This window comes from Elephas maximus, chromosome 17, assembly GCF_024166365.1.
Source record: "Elephas maximus indicus isolate mEleMax1 chromosome 17, mEleMax1 primary haplotype, whole genome shotgun sequence".
Lineage (NCBI taxonomy): Eukaryota > Metazoa > Chordata > Mammalia > Proboscidea > Elephantidae > Elephas > Elephas maximus.
Genome location: NC_064835.1, coordinates 80714393 through 80734903, shown reverse-complemented (window position 1 = coordinate 80734903; position 20511 = coordinate 80714393).

Here is a 20511-nt window from a genome sequence, read left to right as displayed (position 1 = left end):
TGAAGTTGTCTTTTGGGGTTACTGATAATTTCAGCGGAAACCTTTTGAAACACTAGTTGAAATATCCCTTTTCATCAACATCTCGCTGAACCACCCCCTCGGTCCCACATCGCCTGATCCTGCTCTCCTTCCCCACCCTAATAATAACGATTACTGTGATGACAATGATGAAAACATTCAGGCCTTGGCAGCAACGGGCAGAGGATCGCACAAGCCCGGGTCGCTGGAGAAAGTCTGAGGAGGAGAGGGAAGGGGAAAAAAGGGAAACTTTGAAAAGTTTCCTTTGAAGGTTGGAGGAATTGCTGAAAGCTCAAGTTGGCTCGGGTTCAATGGGTTCTGGAGATAACTTTCTGGAAGGCTCGTGGGAAGTAAAGGTAGAAATGTCTGTCGATCTTGGCTTGACGGTTGCGGATTTTCCATTCTGGGGTTCAGCCTCCTCTGCGGGGGACTTCAGCTGCAGCCTCCCCCCTCTGCCGACCGTGGAATTCAGAGGGGCTGGAGTTCAGGGCCTGCCTGACCCGGGCGCTCTCTGAAGCCCACTCCCCTGCTGTCCCCAGCCCTGAAGTCTCAGGACAAAGTAAAGACAGAGCTGGGCCCGTGACCTCCTGGCCCTTCAAAGACTGTGGTACAGAACAGGCACCAGAGCCTATCATGGACTTGGGTGGGGGCACTTTGTTTCCCTTCCTGAAGGATGCCGTGCGGGGTGTGGGAGCGTGGGGGGGGGGTGCGCTACCGCAGAATGAGGTTCCAACCTGCAAGCTTTTGCTACTGTCCGAATGCGGGGGAGGGGGGAGTGGAGGAGGGAGAAAGGGGCAGATTATAATGGCCTCGTGACCAGGCAGGTCGCATTGTCTAGGAGTGCACCGAGGTTTAGAAAGCTGGGACTGCGGAGCTGGGGGAGGGCAAGAGGAGGCTGGCTGCCCTGTGGAAATCTCAGGCTGCCAGGCCCTGCACGCTGGGCTGGAGCTTGGAGTTCCTGGGTAGCGCTGGGCGCTTGGCCGAGACGGCGCGCCCCTCCTTGGCCCACGCCTGAGCTTCCCGCGCATATGGGAAATTCGAGCGCCCCACAAACGCCGAGGTGGGCTGCCTGTGCCCGGTCTCATTATAGTAGGCCCTGGCCCTGTGCGGAGGTAATGAGGTTGTCGGTGTGGGAGTGTGGATCGTAGGGGACCATAGGGATCCCAAAAGAACAAGTCTGTGTCCAATCCATTGGCCTAACGAAACCGCACTTCGCTCTTTTAAGCTGCAATAGGAGCCTCTGGTCAGCTTTAGAAAGATCCAGGGGCAAAAGTAAAATTCCCGGTTTGATTCCGATAATTGGCAAACGTGGGAGCTTTAGACGGGACGCTTCCCCAAGTCAACCTAGCAGCTTAAAGATGGTGGACCCCACAACTGACTCAACCCTATTGCTTTCTAGTGGAAAAAAAAAAAAAAAGAGTGGAAATTAAACCATGAGTTGAAATATTTGCTGTATTACATGCATGCTCAGAAGCATTACAGTTCAGTTTTTTCAGAAAAATATACATAAAAAGCAGGAAGCCATTTATTTACAAATACGATTGCCCTAGACAAGTCAACATTCCATGTATGTAATTCATTAATGGAACTCGTTACTTCTCCCTTTAGAAACAGAAATTTTAGCTTTTAAAAGTAGCTGGGTGCTTGGGGGTAGGGGGGTAGGAATGGTTAGTTTACCTATTCCTTGCAGATGGAGCAGGGATGCTGGCCAGTACCTGTCTTTCAGGATTTTAAACAGTATAAAATAACCTCTTAAAATATATGGCGAGCTCTTTTTTCTTTCTTTCTTTTTCTACAAAATAAGTTTGTTATTGTGGTCGCTGTCACCAGAGTTGCCCAGGGCAAATGTGCTGGTAATATGACCATAGTTGGTGTGTGTGCCTGTATATGAGAACACAACTAGAATGCAAATGACTTGAGTTGGTTAGGAATATGCCTACATTGTATCCATAAAACTTACTTAGTTTCCATAGTCTTCAAAATGCCCACAGAAATGTGCCTGCCAACTTTCCTCTTTCCTCCCAGGAGTTACACCTAGGCGCTTACTTCCTGATCACCTGGCTAACCAGTATAATGTACTGTAAGAACCTGAAACTGTTTATTTTATTTTTTTAATTCGGGGAATTTTTTCTAAATGAGTCCCCTTGCCCTTGCAAATTGACAGAGGGGCATTGTTTGGGAGAGAGCTGTCCAGAGGAAGGAGGAATCAAGTGTGACTTCCATGTGTGGCTGAGTGGTGAGTAAACATCAGAAGTGCAAGACACACCTGAAGTGTATCCAAGGCTTTTTAAGGTCCAAATATTAGACGTGTTTATGAAGGACAAAAAGTGTGATAACCGCTGCCCATGTTTCATTGTTATAGCTACAAAATGATGGGACGGATATTAACAAGAGAGCAAAAAGATCTTTTTAATACCAAAAAAATAAATAAATAAAGATGAGGAGTGTTCTGATGAGCTTCCTGGGAGATCACGTGCTGGTTTTGTCCTCCAGGACTGACTCTCAGCAGAAGGAGAGCCCATTTAGTCGGCTGGAACACTGCACACTGGAAGAGAATAGATATTCATTTCAAAGAGCTCGCCTTGCACCGGCACTGAAACAAAGGTGCCAAAACCCACCACCCTCATGTCAAGCGAGGACCTGGCAGCTCCAGAGGTGTGAGTGGGGCCTAGCTTGGTTATTCCATTTAGCTCCTGTAGGGTCTCACGGGGTGTAAGTCTACTTTTTATTTACATTTCCAAGGTTAAAAAATTCTCCTGCAGTGTAAAATTTTGTTTTAATTAAGTAGATCTAAATCAGAAAGTATAGGTATCACCCAGAAACTAACAAAATGAAAACAAACGTCTTACATGCTTGGTCTTGAGAATATTTAAGTTGCAAGAGCGAAAAATCAATCAATGAGACCACAGCTACTATTTTTAATTTTTTTTTTTAAGAAATGTTTCCAAATTACTCAGGCAACCCTACCAATGATACTTTGTTGTTGCTTCGTACACCTCCAAGATTTCTTCCAAACAGGGCTTTTAAAATGTTTCAACACTGAGAGAAATGTCTTTCACTTATCCAAAAACTATGTAATAGTTGTCCTGGCTGTTGCTAACAAAGGATGCTAGTCAAATAGCTGTAAGTCGCTCGCAGGCTGGGGGAGTGGAGGTGTAGTATAAGGAAAGGCACTGAGCAACCAGCACCTAAAATGGGCTTTCTAATTTTAAATGAGGAGGGGCAGGCCAAGGTCAGCATTATTTACATATGTACCTGATCCCACCAGCTTTCCTTTATTTATTAAAGAGGAGGGCCAGTAGGTGAAGGGGTGGATGTGAGGGGAGAGACCAAAAGGGAGATCAGTTACCCTTCCCCTTTGTTCTAGAGCCTTGAACTGGGACTTCAAGGAGGGAAATAAAAGCCCCCAGAGAATGAAGTCTCCCCTCCGTTTACATCATCCTAACACCCCCTCCAGAGTCTTCTGGCTGATTTGAGGCAAAATGGTAACGTGAGGAAGCCTGTGCGAGTGTTACATAACATATCTGTGGGGCGAGGTGCACACACCTGATTCTCTCCAAATGACTGGGTTGGCAAAGGTAAACGGCCCAGAGACGATGAATGAAGACAAATTAAATAGGAAGCCAGTGGAGAGCTGTGCAGCCACACATAATGTGTGTGAAGTGGTCAGACTTCCACCTTGTGTGTGCCTGAGCAGCTTGCAGGCATTCTGCCTGGAGCTGTACCTGTAGCTAAGGAGGAGTCTCCTTAAACGGGGAGGTGGGGAGGCAAACGTCCCCAGGAATACCAGGGCCTGGTTGTCTGGTAGCCAGAAGAAACCAGGCTAGTTCAGAGCTGTGTCAGCCTCAGCCGGCTCTTTCTGTCAGTATCCCCACTTCTTTTTTCTTTTTTTTTCCGTGTGTTGGCATGCCACCCCCGTGAGCCCTGCCGTGTCCACCTCAGTAACCCCAATCACCCCTTCCCCGGGCGGGTGAGCTACTCATTCTCCAAGAGCAGGACTCTGCCGCCGCAGCAGCCCGAGGTCACATTCAGAAAGTCGGTGCGTTCTTCCGTGAGAATCTCGCCCCAAACGCGCAGGCGGCGCAAACCCTGTTTATTTGCCCCAAGCACGAAGGGGAGATCGTGGTACCTAACCAGTGGACAAAAGGGCCTTCTTCTAGAGGTGACCTGGAGCAGGGTGGTTGATCCCCGGGGTATTGCTTCAGATCCCCTGCGCCAGGCCCTCTGCCTGAGAGGAGGGGAGTTGAGGGGCCCGGGAGGGGGAGTTGCTGACGGCGCGCACGCTGACAAAGCTGTAACAAAGACTTCATGCAAAACTAGTAGCCCAGGATCTTGAAAGGATCCTACACCTTATGGGCGTGTACCCAGCTCCTGGGACGTAGAAGCCCCTGAGGGTCCGGGGACATGCCTGGGCTGTCAATGGCGCAGGACTGGCTGCCCGGTCTCACAGCCTCTGCTCCTGAGCTCCTCGCAGGCTGCCGCGGGCATGGGTGGGTGGCTAAGCCTAGGCCCGCAGGGCCTTTCTTGTTGGTGGCTGTTCCTTGGGAGGCCTAGTGAGGCAGTGGAATTGTTGGGCAACAAGCCTCGCCCTTGGGTAGCCTCGGGAAGGTCGCAGGCTGCGATCTGGCCTGGTGATGCGAGACCTGAAGCACTCCACAAGCCTCCCTGCTGGGCAAGAGCGCTTGAGCAGCCATGAGAGCCTGGAGTTGGCGAGGTGTCAGAGTCGCCAGGGCCGTTACAGGAAAGGAAGCAGGATGCTTTGGAAAGGACGCCCCCAGGACGTGCAGTGGGGGCGCGCTCTCCGCCTACGCACTTTCCCAGGCTAGATGCGCTTTACCTGTGGTTAACCCAGGGCACTCCTTCCCGGCTGAGGCTCTCAGAGGACCCCAGTTTCTCTGGTTCCTCTACCTGCGCCCCGCACCGCCACGGGGACCCTGGCCTGCCCTAGCGCCCCAGCGCAGCCCCGGCCTCCAGCTGGTATACAGGAATTGACCTTGGTGGTGATTTCCTTGGCATTCTGAACACCCGCGGAGTGGGAAAAATCAACGCATCAGAGTGACTGGTAGGAAAAAAAGAAAAAACAGAAACACTGTAAAGACCCTTCACTTCACCCTAACGCACCCTCTTGGGTTCCGAAGGCCACCCGTGCAGATCTCGGGTTGGTGGGAGATCACCTCCGAGTTGGTGGGAGAGGCTGGGTTTCTGGAACTCGCTGTCCCAGGAGTGGGACTCAGCACAGAAAAGGCGGAAAGCGAAAGACTTGGGGTCCGAGCTGGAGTTCAGGACTAGCATCAAGTGGAGGAACCGATCAGGGCAAAGGTATTCCTCCCCCCGTGAGAAAGTGGGCTGTGAAGATGAAACTTTGGGGAAGGGTTAGAGTGGGTGTAAAATGTGGCCAGTGACTGTCCCTCTATTTCACGGTGTTTGCTTTCCTTAGTTCAACCCAAGGGAAGTCCCGAGGAGTCAGTGCAGACCTCAGGCTTCCAGCTGCCGGCACCCAGCCCGCCAGACCTCCCAGCTCCGGGAACTGCCCAGGCAGACGGTTTGCTAAAGCTGACTCAAGGCCTTGGGCCAGGCCTTTAGGGCTCTTACCTCTCCCACCCTCATTGGCCTGGTCTGGGATTGGGCTCCTGCCTCCCAAATGGCTGCTGACTTGGGGCCTGCCCGGAATTCCAGCCAGTCACCCCAGCATGGCAGATGGGAGGCAATGAGTGGTGCAGCTTAGCCCTGGCTAGGTACATGTGCAAATGAGATGCACTTTGGCTGATCAGTCCACTGTATTCTATGCAACTTAATGCGTCTATGTCTTGTCAACTATTCTAGTCAGGAAGAAGAGCAGAAAATTAAATATATATATATATATATATTTTTGTGGTTTCCAACTTCAATTTCATAGATGGTTATGGGGTGAGGACAGGGACAGGGAGCCTTGGTGACATGAACGTTATAGAAACTCTCCTAAAATGCAACCTTAGGCCACAAAGAAGAAAATTAAAAAAGAAGAAGAAAAGAGGCGTAGTGGGATTATAGTTGCTGACAAGAGACTGTGATGAACTTCAGTTGATTCTGGCAAGGAGGAGTTTAAAACTGCAAAATCTCTTTCTGGCTGAGAAATGGGTGTGGTGGACAAACCAATGCCCTTCTCCGGAACAACGTGCAGGGACCACCTAGAGAGGTCTTTGGGGTCTGCTAGGAGGGGAGAGGAGGGAAGATTTTTCAGAGGCAACGGAGGCCCCATTGGGCTAAAGAGTCTTTGCTCTTCTCTCATATGTCAATTTCCCAACAAGTGGTAAGTTGAGAAAACTTGCCTCTGACTCCCAACTCTCAACAGATTCCCCCATCAGGGGTTTCCGAGAAAGCAGGTCCTCTCAGACCTGGGTAATACAAGCCTCCTGTAAGGTAAGGGGAAACCCTGGTGGCATAGTAGTTAAGTGCTACAGCTGTTAACCAAGAGGTTGGCAGTTCAAACCCACCAGGTGCTCCTTGGAAACTTTATGGGGCAGTTCTACTCTGTCCTATAGGGTCGCTATTGAATCGACTCAGTGGCAGTGGGTTTATTTTTTGGGGGGGTAAGGTAAGGGGAGGGAGTGACAGGCCTGAGGGACTAAGTGGCCTCTGGTGTTCTCCCCCAGGCCATCTGCTTCGGCTGGCTTAGGGAATCTGGGAGAGCTCTGGTCATTCTTTCAGAAGCAGAGCTCTAACTTTTGGCAGGACGGTCAGGCAGGACCACAGGGCCAAAGTAACCTAGGGTCAGCTCCACGCTGCAACCACTTCCCCCTCCTCACAGGCCTTTGTTATTTCAGGCCTGCCCACACCTGACTCAAGAAAGGGAAACAATTGATTTTCATTGCCTTGTCCCCAAGTCCTGCCTCCCCACCCTCCTGCTACCCTTCTGCCTGCTTAGTGGTGGGTAGAGCCTGAATGACTAACAGTTACCAGGGAACCTTGTCCCAGCCACTTGCTCCTTCTTTCATGGAGTGTTGGGTGTCTCTGGGTTCTTGGGATCATCAGGGCTAATAGGTTAAACTCTCTCTGAGGATAAATGGCCCACTTAAAGAGCTATAAAGACCGCATTGCTGGGGAATCCAGTCCGCCTCAGAGTCACCCTATAGGACAGAGCAGAACTGCCCCATGGGGTTTCTGAGGAGCGCCTGGTGGATTCGAACTGCCAAGCGAGCTTTTGGTTAGCAGCTGTAGCTCTTAACCACTATGCCACTGGGGATTCCTAGGTTTAATTTCAGGACTCATGGTCTCACCAAGGTTACCAACAGCCCGGGCCAGGCAAAAGAGGTCTGTATCCAGGGGGCCACTGAAGTGAGACAACCCCAGGCTCCTTTCATTCAAGTCAGGTTTTTGGACCCTTCTGGTGGCTGAAATAATCCTACTCCATCCTGTTACGTATGGAGGATTCCGTTCCTGCTGCATTTATTTCTTGGCTGGGCTGATGTGTGAGGTGCCCCACTGCAGGGCAATTAATCTTGACAAAGTAGAATTGGGGAGGCGGGTTATGTGCTTTCCGTCAAGAGAAGGGGCCACACAGAGCTCTGAAACTATCAAAACTTTTACGCTGCTTAGAAGTGTGCTTGTTGCAAACAGCTCAAGTTTCTGCCATGTAGCCTGGGCATTTCTATACCAGCCGGGTAAATACATCAAACCAGATGTATGCTGCTGCTGTGGGCTCCTGTCCAAGAGCCGAGGTGCTGGGGACTTGTTCCCAACAAGATTGCAAGCTCATTGCTCCAAACACCTCCAGTGTTCTGAAAGGCCAGCATGAAGGGCTGAACCATGGGGCAACGAACAGAGGTGATCTACAACATTGAGATGAACTGCAGGCCCCTCCAAGTGCCCAGTTGCCTAGCCAGCCTGCTTCATGGTGGCTGGCCAGAGCCCTTGCAAGCTGCCCATTCCTCTCTTCCTGCTGTAGATTCCAGCAGCAATTCAGTCCTTTCCTCCCTCCATCCTTCCTTCCCCCCATTCCAGAACTGAACGTGGACTTCTCTTTGGGTGTCAATAGAAAGTCAGAAAAAGGACAGGTGAATAATAAACTCAGCCATAGTAGCCGGTAAGCCAACAGACTATTCTCAGGAACCTTTTCTTTTCAGTCGCTCTGCTTATGGCAGGCCAAAACCATCTCAACCCATGAGCAAAATGAAATTTAAAAACTTAACCCAAGTTCCTGTTTCTCCTTTGCTTCCTGGGTTTGCCAGCACCACCCATCACTTCCTCACCTCCCAGCCATTCCAATATCCTTCACCCTATCTGAAGATCTAAAACACTTGTTCCTTAAAATTTTCTGCGTGTCCAGCGTTACCAGGGTAATGGGGGAGAAAACGCACCTCCCCTCCCCAATTCTGCAGCCACCCCAAGTATGTTGTAACCAATATCATCAGTTACACTTTGCATCACTTGACAGGCCAGAAAAGGCTATTATTTATCAGAAGTAGCAATAAACTTTTGTGAAAGTAATAAGTTAATAAATTCAACATTGACCATGGATACCTACTGGTAAACTCTTTGAAAACATAATCTCCATGTTTTTTTCTTTTTCTTTCTTTTTTTTTTTTTTTTTCCTTTGGTCTCCTTTTTTTTGGCTGGAAAAAAAAAAAAGGCTGGAGTGCTGTAAAAATCTTAGGTAGCAGAATTTTAAAACAGCTTGCTTACCCTGAGCGAGTGTGGAGTCCTCAACTCCAATCATTAGTAATAAACTCATTAATAGTCATAATTGGTACTTAATTGCTAGATCTGATTGGTGCTTTACTCGTGACCCGATTTGGTTTCACCGAAAAGTACAGGTGGTCCAAAACCGGTGAAAGGAAGCCATTTGCCGGCAACTTTTTCCAGCAAACGGGAAAGCGCTTTTGTTATATTTGCAGACATGTGTCTCACACATTTTTTTGCTTTTTGTAAACTGTCTAAGAATAAACATTACAGATCTGGGTTTTAATTTCTCCAGATGGGATCATAAAGTACCTAGTAGTAGATTTTTTAAATACATACTATGGAATTGAGGACACATGGCTGCTGTTCACACTGAAAGCCGAAAAGAAACTTAATGGGAAAACAGAAAGAACTGAATCAATAGTGAAATCGAATAACGGAGCGAGCTTGCTTTATTCCTTCGCAGGAAGAGGGTAGGCGGCAGCGAAGGGAAAGTTTCCTGAGGTCTTTGAAGAGGGGCGCGGCGAGGCGGCCAGACCTTCCCACTCTGGCTCTCCTGGGCTCTGGGGGTTTCCCGACCTCTCTTCCCTGATCATCCCTGTGGGCCCCCCCGCCCCCCCCCCACTCCTGTGGTGGGGGACTTCATTTCAACCTGTCTCCCCGTTTCAGAAACTTTTCGGAGAACTTTCTCGCCGAGGGGGTCCTCCTCGCTTCTTCCGCGTCCCTACTCCTCCTCCCCGGACACCCTCTTTCCCGGTTACCCAGAATTCTGGACTCACCCGGCGCAGTTCTTCCACTCCATATACAGACAGGAAACCGGCCTCATTCTGGGCAAAATTTGAAACCACGTTTTATCAACACCATCCAAACCAAGAGTGCTCACTTAGGGATCTGAGACCAGGAGCCCGCTTCTGGCAGAAAACCGGGTCTGCGGGAAGGGGGGTGAGGGCGAGAAGCCCTGCCTCCGACCGTGATTTCTGCTTTCTTATGGAAATGAACACGGCGGCCAGCGCGCCCCGAGCCCGACTCGGCGTCCCCCGCCGCCTTTCTCTCTAACCCTGTCTCCCCCTACCCCCCTGAGCCCCTCCCGGGCCCTCTGTCTCCCCGTGGGAAGACCGGTGCGTCCAGCTTTGGCAACTGCGCGCCGGAGGACAGGGCGCCCGCTCGGGGAGCTCCGCCCGCGGGCCCCGCACCGCTCCGGCCGGCGACTGCACGCGGCTCCGGTTAGCGTCCGCCAGGGCCGGCCCGCAGACTATATTAAATATTCATAGAGAAGCGCTACTTTCTTAAAGGAGAACCTACCGGGCGGGAAAGTTTCCAGCCAGGGGAAAGCGCAAAGGACATCCTTGGCTCCAGCTTTTTCTCAAGTTTAGGGGAAACGCCTCCCTTTTCTTCGGCAGTGCACGCTCAGGCGGGCGTTAAGCAGGAAACCGGGGGATGGAAGAACTTTATCTTCAAGTCATCTTTCTTGGAGGGTGTGGGAGAATAGGCGAACTTGGTAGAGGAGAGAAACTTCGTTCCCTGATCTCTAGTTCAAGTTATTTTATAATTGGCTGTCGCATCTTACGCCCTACGGTCCCCAGGGGATTACAAATAAAAGGAGCCTGTTTGGCTTCCCTCCGGCTCCACAGCAGTAGGAGTGGCAATTAAGTTGGCCCTGTGTCGTTTGAAACAGACACACACGCACCAAGTTTATTAAACCTTACACTCGGCACCGACTTCCATTTGAAATGGTAAAATAAATTTAAGAGTAAAAAATGAAAATAAAAAAACCATCTGCACCTGCAGCTTTCTCTGAAAACAGATCACCAGGCTTGTTGAGAACTTGAGCGGTAAGGCAGGACGGAGAAAGGGGCTTTAACACAGGCGCTATCGAGACTCGCATCTGAGCGGTATTTCTTGACCGTACGAGTCACCGATCCCTTTCTTCCGCCGCGCAGAGGTCCCGCGTTAACGTTTAGCCGAGCGCCGGCTTCCGGAGGCCGCGGCCAACCGGGCGGCGCGCGGGGACTGGGCTGGGCCGTCGGCGCCTCTGGGCTCCTCCCCGGGAGACTTACAAGGACTCCGGAGCCACCAGAAGTGGGAAAAGCCGAAAGTCCTCGCGCGCTGCGCCAAGGGGCCGGAGATGCCAGGCGCTCGCAAGAGCGCACCCTCCCTGGGGCCCGGCTGACCCCCGAAGGCGACCACGCTGGTGCGAGGGCGACGCTCGAACTCTGTGCCGGCCACATGCGCGTACACATACACATACACACAGGCGCGCGCGCGCAAACACAGACACATGCAATCCCACACTCACACCCCGCAGTTCTTTTTGTTCCGGGCCAGGCGCACTTTCACAAGTGGTTACCAGGTCTTTAGCGCCATCTAACGGGAGCAGTAAAAAGTCGATTCTGGGTGCAGGTTAGGACTGAGGAGCCCCCCGGGCTGGGCCTGGAGCCCTCTTCCCTCCTCCTGCACCTGGGGACCTTGACCTCCTCCACCAGGCACAAACACACTCGGGAGGGAACTCTGGAGGTCCCGAAGCCCACACTTTCAGGGACCGGGGCTGGCCCAGGGCAGCGCCCACCCGCCCGGGGACCGTCCCCTGGGCTCAGGCCCTCGCCTTCTTTCCACTGTCCTCCCAGGCCAACGGAAGAGGAAGGACCTTCTTGCACCTGCTTTAGTAGGGCCTTGGTGTCGTTCAAATGCCATCAGCTTTTCCTTTTTTGCCTGTGGTGGAAGGTCCCAAGAAGCCCCGGGCAGGTGCACCTGTTTTCCGAAAGGAACCAGCACATAGTGAACGGAATCTGACGCCAGAAGAGCTTCTAGAGGGATGCGGAAAGGGAGGCAGAAGAGGGATGGGAAGGAGGTAAAGGAAGATAATGGAACAAAGCAGAAAAGGAGGAAGGAGTGTGCAATGGAGGGCGATTCCCTCCTGCAGGGGCCCCAGGAGAGTCAAAGCCTCATTGTCTCTTAGGGAGAGAGGGTTGGGTTCTGGAGACTGGGAACTGCTGCTTGGAGAACTTTGCGGAGTGGTGAAGCTGAGGAGTGGCCTTTGGGAGGGGAAAGAAAGCTGGGCACAGGACGGGATCCAAGCGACTCACCCACCAGAGGTGGCATGTGAGCTTGAGGAGGCCTAGGTTGCTCCTGACGGCTGCGGGTCACTGTGAGGGCCAGTCATGAGGAGATACAAACACAGATACCATGCACTCCTGTCAGATCAGAGGAACCTTCACAGTCTTGGAAGGTTCCAGAAGGGCCGGTGTCCCAGGACCAGCTGTGAAAACAAGGAGGAGAAGGGAGGAAAGGTACCAGTCAGACCTCACAGCTGTGGTCTGTCCTGGTTTTTAACCATGTGGGAGAATTGGCTCCTTGCTTCCAAGCAAAGGGCCAGCAGGAACCAGCCTCCGGGCCTCCCACAGACACTGGGGTGGTTGGCCCTGGAATGTAACCAGAGGGCTGGGCTGGCACCTTGAATTTCCCCAGGAAGGCGGTGGATCTCACCAGTCTAGGCCCAGGTGCCTTTGTGAAAGGACCAAGCCCCTTTCTGCCCTGGCTTCCCAGGCCCCACTTCCAGGTTTATAGAATAGAGATTGGAATACCTGCTTCTCCTCTCTCACGGATGTTGGGAGGGTAGAACGCGATGTCAGATGTGAAAACCTTTTCTGGCAAAGTGGAGATGCACAACTGTGATAAAATAAAGTACTGCCAAGGTGATTAGCCACAGATTGTACCAGAGTGGGACTATCCTGGCAATTATTTGAATCCCTGGCCTTTAACTTTGGAGTTCCAGTTGTAGGAACAGGACCCCCTTCCCTTTTTCTTTGGCAGGTGTTATGATTCAATGCAGCATTGCATCTGTATTAGGGAAATTGGAAACGAAATATTATGGTAAATTTATAAGATCGGTATTTTTTCATATCTTAAGAATGAAGATGCAAAACCAATGATGTTTCAAGTTTGCTTGTGTGTATTTAAAAATTTTGCCCTTTCTTCAAGCTAGGAACAGTCACTTTTTATAAGCCAATGTACACTCAGGAAGGTGTGTGTGCATGTGTGTGTACGCACCCATGCATCCAAAAGTGACACGGAGTCTGGAGACTCTGTACTTTCCCTAAGACAAGCAGGCTGAGGAGTGCTTTCTCTGGCTCTCTTCATATTCCAGCAGCTACAGTCACAGAGAAGTTTCCTTTTTCACTTTCCTCTCATGGTGGTAAAAGCAAACAGGTCTCCTGGGAGACACTTCCTTAAAAAGAAGGAAGGGAAGAAAAGAAAGAACTGAGGGGAGAGGGCAGGAGAGAAGAGGCTGTATAGCTGTCTCTCCCGCCTTCTAGTTGCCCACTGTTAGCCTTCATCAGATGCTCAATATTCTTGTTCTTCGGCCTCAAGTTGCCCTGGAGTGCTGGGCAACCCATGGAGAGAAGGAAGGGCAGGGCAGTCTGCAGCCTTTGTTCGTCCTGTGATCTGAGAGCAGTCTGCCCATCTCTCACTTCCCCCAGGCTAAAAGCTGCTAGTTAGAGTGGAAGCAGAAAACCCACAATTTCCTACCACCCGCATGTCAGTACACTCACAGTGTTGTCCTTGATCCAGTCATTGCAAAACCCAGGTGGATTTTCCAACTTTGCTGCTGGTAACTGCTCCAGCTGGCCCAGGAGCGTCGTCCACTCTACAATAGAGGAACAGTCACAAACAAGTACAGGCGGCATAGAAGTGGGTACGGGCTGCTCAGCTGCTGAGAGAAGTGTCCACCTCAGCCTGCCTGTCTCTCCAAGAGAAGCAGCTATAAGCAGAGGGCAGGGTGACATGTACAGCGCATCCCAACATGCCAAGATTCTTCAAGTAGAGTTTATCGCACAAGGCAAACCTTGCGATTTTCTGCATTTACAGATGAGGACACCGAGGTCCAAGAACATCGTAACTTAAACCTGTGTGGTTATGAGTGCCAAGACATAAAGCTCTAAAACTTAAGCCAGAATCTGGTGTGATTAACAAAACTGGGCTAGAGTGTTGTTAACCCACTTCATGTACATGGCTGATAACTCTTGGAGCCCTGGTTGTGTAGTGGTTAAGAGCTTGTCTGCAAACTAAAAAGTCAGCAGTTCGAATCCACCAGCCACTCCTTGGAAAGACTACGAGGCAGTTCTACTCTGTCCTATAGGGTTGCTACGAGTCGGAATTAACTCAGAGGCAATGGTCTCAGTTTTTTGTTTTTTCTCTGAGAGCCCTAGAAGAGCAACGTCTTTTCTCCTCCCTCCATTTTGTTTCCCCACAAGATGTCAACTAAAAAGCAGAAGCCTATTCCCCAAGATGATTAAGCACAAGCATGATTTCCTTTTCTTCCAACTATCCAGGTATCCAGTGTGACTAGTGGGGTATGTGCACCAAACAGCAGAAAAGCCAACCCTAAAAGCTGTAGTTTGACAAGGAAGGCCCTCCTCCCACACAGCCCATCACAGTATTTAACTGCACATTCCAGGTGTTACAACCTGGCACCATGCAATTCACGCTAAATCAGATTTCCATATTGGAACCTATTTGACCTTAATTCGTGAAAAGTGAACTGCCCTATTACCTTTTTTCCCAAAGTAGAGAACTGTGATTATCTCTCAAAACAATACTCATTCTGAGTCCGTTGTGTTTTCCTTAGAGCTTTGCAACTCTGCTTTCCCTTACGTTCAACACCCCTGTCTGTTTGTGTATGTTTATAAAAACTGAAATTCTCTTTACCTACGAAAAATGGGAATAATGTCACCAATTGAATCTACTGAATATAAGGCTTGGAGCTAAGCAATCTATAACACTTGAGGATTCTATAATTTGTAGCCCTTCCTTAAGAAACTGCCCGGAAAAGCTAAACTTTTCCCCTAATTCTCAAAAGGGGTCACAGTAAGAAACTGCTAGCAGAATGGAGGAGTCCCTGGGTGGTACAGATGGTTAATTCCCTTGGCTGTTAACTGAAAGGTTGGAGGTTCAAGTCCACCTAAAGGTGCCTCAGGAGATAGGCCTGGTGATGTACTTCCAAAAACTCAGTCATTGAAAACCCTATGGAGCACAGTTCTACTCACACACACAGGGTCACCATGAGCTGAAGTCAACTCGATGGCAACTGCTTTAGCAGAGTGGATAGAGAAGAAACTATGAAGTCTTGAACTACAAGAGAGGTAGGGAACGATTTGGGTGAATATGCTGGACTTCTCAAATCCCCTCCAGCCCTGTGAGAGTCTTCAAACAAAATGAACGGGTGGGGCCAGCAGGTGGGTTGGTGATGGCGGTGGTGTGGAAGCAGGGAGATCATCACAAAGTGAGTGGATTTGGGGAAAGAGGAGAAAGGAGGAACTTCTACAAACTATGCTCATAAAGTGACCAAGTGGAGAGGCACACAGAACTAACACCATTTGATGATCATGTTTTAGCCCTTCTTCTATAGAGTTGCTATGAGTCAGAATCGACTTGACGGCAATGGTTAACGGTTTACAATCAGAAGCCGGGACTGTATTATTAGCGAGCCCTTTTAGTCCTTTCTTTGGAAAGTAATGGTGATTCAGTGGTAGAATTCTCACCTTCCTTGTGGGGACCCAGGTTCAATTCCTGGCCCATGTACCTAATGCTCAGCCACCACCCATCTGTCTGTGAAGGCTTGTGTGTTCCTATGACGCTGAACAGGCTTCAGCAGAACTTCCAGGCTAAGCCTGACCAGAAAGAAAGGCTTGAAGATTTACTTCTAAAAAATCAGCCAGTGAAAACCCTACAGATCACAACGGTCATATCCCTTTGTGCATGAGGTAGCCGTGATTCCAGGGCTGACTGGATGGCAGCTGACAACATTAGGGATTAGAGATACACGCTCCCTTAAGTAGAGAGGAGCCCTGGTGGTGTAGTGGTTAAGAGCTCACCTGCTCATCAAGATGTTGACAGTTTGAATCCATCAACGGATCTTTGGAGATCCCATGGGGCAGTTCTCCTCTGTCCTGTAGGGTCGCTATGAGTTGGAATTGACTCAATGGTAACGGGTTTGTTTATTTGTTTTAGTTTTAAGTAGAGAAGGGAGCAGACTGCTGCTTTTCCTCTTTCTGTATTCCTTGATTTATTCAAATTGAAATTAAAGGAGATGCTGGTGCCCAGACATTGGCTGTGTGGGTAACTAGTGGAAATGAAAACGTGAAGTCCATTTTCCTAGAGAAGGGCTGAGAAACAGCAACTGTGCAAGCAGGAGGGCTGTCATTCTCTTCCCGGAATTCCCTCCTGCCTTTTGATGATTTGAACTTGAGGCAGCCTCAAACACAAGGCATCCTTCTACTTCCTATCTGCTGGTAACCTCATGCCAGCCGTTCTCAGCATTTATATGTCATGTATTTGCAAAGTGTTCTATTATTCCACCTGCCCCTTTTTCATTTCATATTAGTCATTCCTGTGGAGACAGGTTAGTGTTTTATTCCCACTTTTTAAGTGAAAGTATCAAGCATGGGCACAAAATAATAAATGGAAATGACCGTGGTGACAGGGATGTGGCCGAAGGGCCCTGCCTGAGTTTTTAATTGGCCGATTGAGCCACCCTGTTTCTTTCATCTGACGGGAGAGTTGGCACCAGACAGAGATGAGAAAAACCAGAGCAGCAAGCCTTGGCAGAGCCCTTGACCTCCCTTCTGCCCCAGGCCAGCTTTGCCACTTGCTGAACCACTAACGCTTGGTGGTGTTTTAGCTCTTCGGGGCTGGGGGGGAGCGCAGAGAGGAGGTTGGAAACACCCTTTGGGAAGGGTGTTGTGGAGGCTGTTCCCAGGCCCTCAGCTCCAAGTGTTGGTCTGGCCCTCCCCTTTAACTGCTGTGTCTGCTCCCCAGAGAGAAGGATATACTGCCTATCAGGAGCTCCATAACTTAAAATAAAAGAAAAAAATCACCAGAGTCTCTCTCTCTCTCTCACACACACACACTCATTTCCTCTTCCCTTGTTAAAGCCACTTCCACGTGAAAGAAAAGAGTGCAGACGGGATTACATTAAGGGGGCGCTGGGACCTGGAGGTCTCCCAGCATTCTGAAAGGGCTTTGTAGTGCTTGGATCCAAGCCATTTGTTTCTTGAGAGAATCATATTGGGTAGGAGCTTGCTTTTTCCATTCGCAATGGCTTATTAAGTATAAGCATCTCTCTTCTCTCTGTTTACTGAGTGATTAGCTCTCCCTCCAACTGACCCTGCCAGGGGAAATAGCCAGAGTGTATCCTTAACACACAGTTACCCTGAAAAATGTCCTTCCCATAAACCCAGAGACCACAGGCAGGACTCTGTGGTTAATTCTGGTGTCTTATTTTTATAGTCTGCAGTGAGGATCTCCACTGATGGCAAAGATTGTGCACTAATGCCAGTCATATTTAGACAGTTCCATTCTAGTCACAGTGGAGAGAGGGAAACGGAACTCAGCTGAAACAGAGGCAAGTGAGTGTTCTACCGTCTGTACCGTGGCTTGGCTGGGAGGCCCCAGCCTCTGGGCCCAATTACTGCGGCGGAATCTTTTCTAAGTTATGCAGTGAGCTTCTCCACTGAAAACTTTCTTCTTGTCCTCACCGAAACTGTCTCTAGAGGACAAAGGCTAAGGGAAAGGGCTCTTTCACCCACCTGGATGCAGGCAGTTTCAAAAACCGGGAACTAGTATGCAGTAAAGATTAACCAGATACTGGCTGGATAGTAGCTGGTTGCCTGGCCTGGTTGACTGGTGTCTAGTAAATCAGTTAAGGAGCCCTCATGGCACAGCGATTAAACCACTTGGCTGCTAACTGAAAGGTTGGCGATTCGAACTCACCTGCTGCTCTGCGGGAGAAAAGATGTGGCAGTCTGCTTTTGTAAAAATTACAGCCTCGGAAACCCTATGAGGCAGTTCTACTTAGTGGCTATGAGTTGGAATCAACTGGATGGCAACAGGTTTGTTTTGTCTTTGGTCTTAGCAGATCCGTTTAGCATAAGGACAGAGTGGCCTTAATAAGCCAGATTCCAAAGGTCAGAGTGGAAACAAAATCATGCAATTTATTCAAATTTCAGGGGCTGAATTCAATTGTAGGGTTTGGCCTGGAAATGAGGATGAATTTCTTCCAACTAAGTGGATTCTTTTTCCTCTCTACCCATTTCTTTACTATGGTACAGGGAGAGCCAAAGATACATCACTGATGTTGTTAAATATTGTCTATCTGCATATACCATAGTGTAGGCTGTAATGAAACAATCCATATGAACTATTGTCAGTCTGTCGCATATTCTCAATGGAAACTCAATGTTTTTATTGTGTTTGTGTGATACGACTGCATTCTCACAATTCATTGGTTAAAATTCTTGTATGGATGCTGTCTTTACTGTATGGATCTAGTACTATTTTACACTTGGTACAATACGGGACTGAGGCAGAATCTGTATCTAGGAGTTGGCATCTGGCCAAAGGATTGGGATTATTTCATTTGCCAGCCATCCCAGACTTAACCATCCTCTGATGAAAAATTAATTTCTCAATTTAAATTGCTGAGCAGTAGGGCCCTGGGTGATGGCAAAGATGGACTTGAGCTCTGTTTGTCCTCAGGGTTCACTGCGCTATGTCCTGAGATTTGTGTGTGTGTGTGTTGGTATATACGGAGCCTTGGGTGGTGCAAATGTTTAACGTGCTTGGCAGCTAAGCGAAAGGGTGGAGGTTCGTAGTACACCCAGAGGGACCTCGGAAGAAAGCTGGTGACCCAATTCTGAAAAATCAGCTTCTGAAAACCTTGTGGAGCACAGTTCTATCCTGAAACGCACGGGGTTGTCATGAGTTGGAATCAACTCAATGGCAACTGGTCTATGTATATATGTATTTATGTATGCATATGTATGTATATATGTGTATGTATATGTATTATCTATATGCATATGTGTGTATATATATATATGTACCTACACTCATATGTACAAATCTGTCTTGGAAGAAGGACAGCCAGAATGCTCATTAGAACTGAGGGCAGTGAGACTTCATCTTACATATTTTGGACATGTTATCAGGAGGGACCAGTCCCTGGAGAAGGACATCATGTTTGGTACAGTAGAGGGTCATTGAAAAGGAGGAAGACCCTCCATGAGATGGGGTGACACAGTGGCTGCATCAATGGGCTCAAGCATAGCAACGATTGTGTAGATGGTACAGGACTGGGCAGTGTTTTGTTCCGTTGTACGTAGGGTCGTTATGAGTTGGAACAGACTGGACAGCACCTAACAACGACAACAGACATGTATATATGCATATTTATATACTAGTTGTAGAAATATACATATGTGCTTGTGTGTATACACACACACACACCGCGTATATATGGCTCACTGTGCAGTGCAAACAGTTGAGTACTTGACTACTAGCTGAAAGTTTGGCAGTTCAAACCCACCAACAGGTGCCTTGGAAGAGAGGCCTGGCAGTCTGCTTCTGAAGGGTCACAGCCTTAAAAAAAAACCTATGGAGTAGTTCTACTCTTTACACATAGCATCTCCATGAGTTGGAGCTGACTCGAGGGCAACTACCAATATATAACATATGTGTATACATACACACACAGAGATTGAAAGAGAGGAAGGAGCCTGTTTCTTCAGTCCCACTGAGCTCTGACCACAGGCCCTGGAAGGGAGAGATGAGCTGGCATTGGGGTAAAATGGCTGCAAAGCTGTGCCTGTGCTCTCAGATAAAGCATAGGTATCTCAGGTGACAGCACCGGGAAGGCACAAGAAAGCTGGCTTTTTATGTTTCTTGTTCTTAATTTCCTATTTGTTCTGTCTTTACGTTTTTTACGGTCTTTAAAAAAAAAAAATTGCTTGTCTCAGCTAGACTGCAGAGAAATCACCAGAAGCAAATTTTTGTTTTGTTCTTTTTTTCTACATTTGGGTCAGAAGTTTTAAAGATAGCTGCTGTGTTCTGTGGCAAACAGAAGGGGCTCGTATTATGGATTGAATTGTGTCTCCCAAAAACACGTGCTATAAATCCTAACCTCTATACCCAATGTGAAGTCCTAGTGGTGCAGTGGTTAAGAACCTGACTGCTAACCAAAAGGTCAGCAGTTTGAATCCACCCTGGGGGGGGCAGTTCTACTCTATCCCACAGGGTTGCTATGAGTGGGAATCTACTCAACGGTGATTTTTTTTTTTTTTTAAATGCCTGTGGTTATAATCCTCTTTGAGAATGGATTGTCTTTGTTATGTTAAAGAGGCAGGATTAGTGTAGGGTGTGTTTTGAGTCAACCTCTTGCAAGAGATAACATGAGCAGATTAAGCACGCAGAGATGGGAGAAGAGAGATGCCAAGCCACATGGAGATCACCTAGGAGCAGAAACTCAGAAGAGACAAGGACTTTCCTCCAGAGTAGACAGAAAGCCTTCCCTTAGAGCTGGCACCCTGAGTTTGGACTCCTGGCCTCCTAAATTTCTGTTTGTTAAAGCCCTTCGCTTGTGGTATTTCTGTTATAGCAGCACTAGATGGCTAAAACAGGCCACAATCATAAAGTGAGAGAACCCTACGGGGACGAGGAAACTGAGCGGGCAGGGTGGGACAAGCTTAGTCAGCCTTCTTTCTCCACTGCATTCTGTCACTGGGGAATCCTTGCTTTGTTTTAATAACAGAGGTCCCATGCCATACCTGCACTTGTTAAACTGATACCAGCTGAGGAGGTGCAGGCAAGTGTCCAGGTTACAGACAGCAAGTCACAGCATGAGCAAAGTGTATCAGGACCACCAATTCACTAGCTGACTCTTTGGGGACCAGTTAAGTAACTTAAAAAAAAAAAAAAAACTGATACATAATTTAAAGCAGTGCATTTATATGAAAACGAGCAAAATATATTATACAAAAGAATACAAAATCATTATATCCT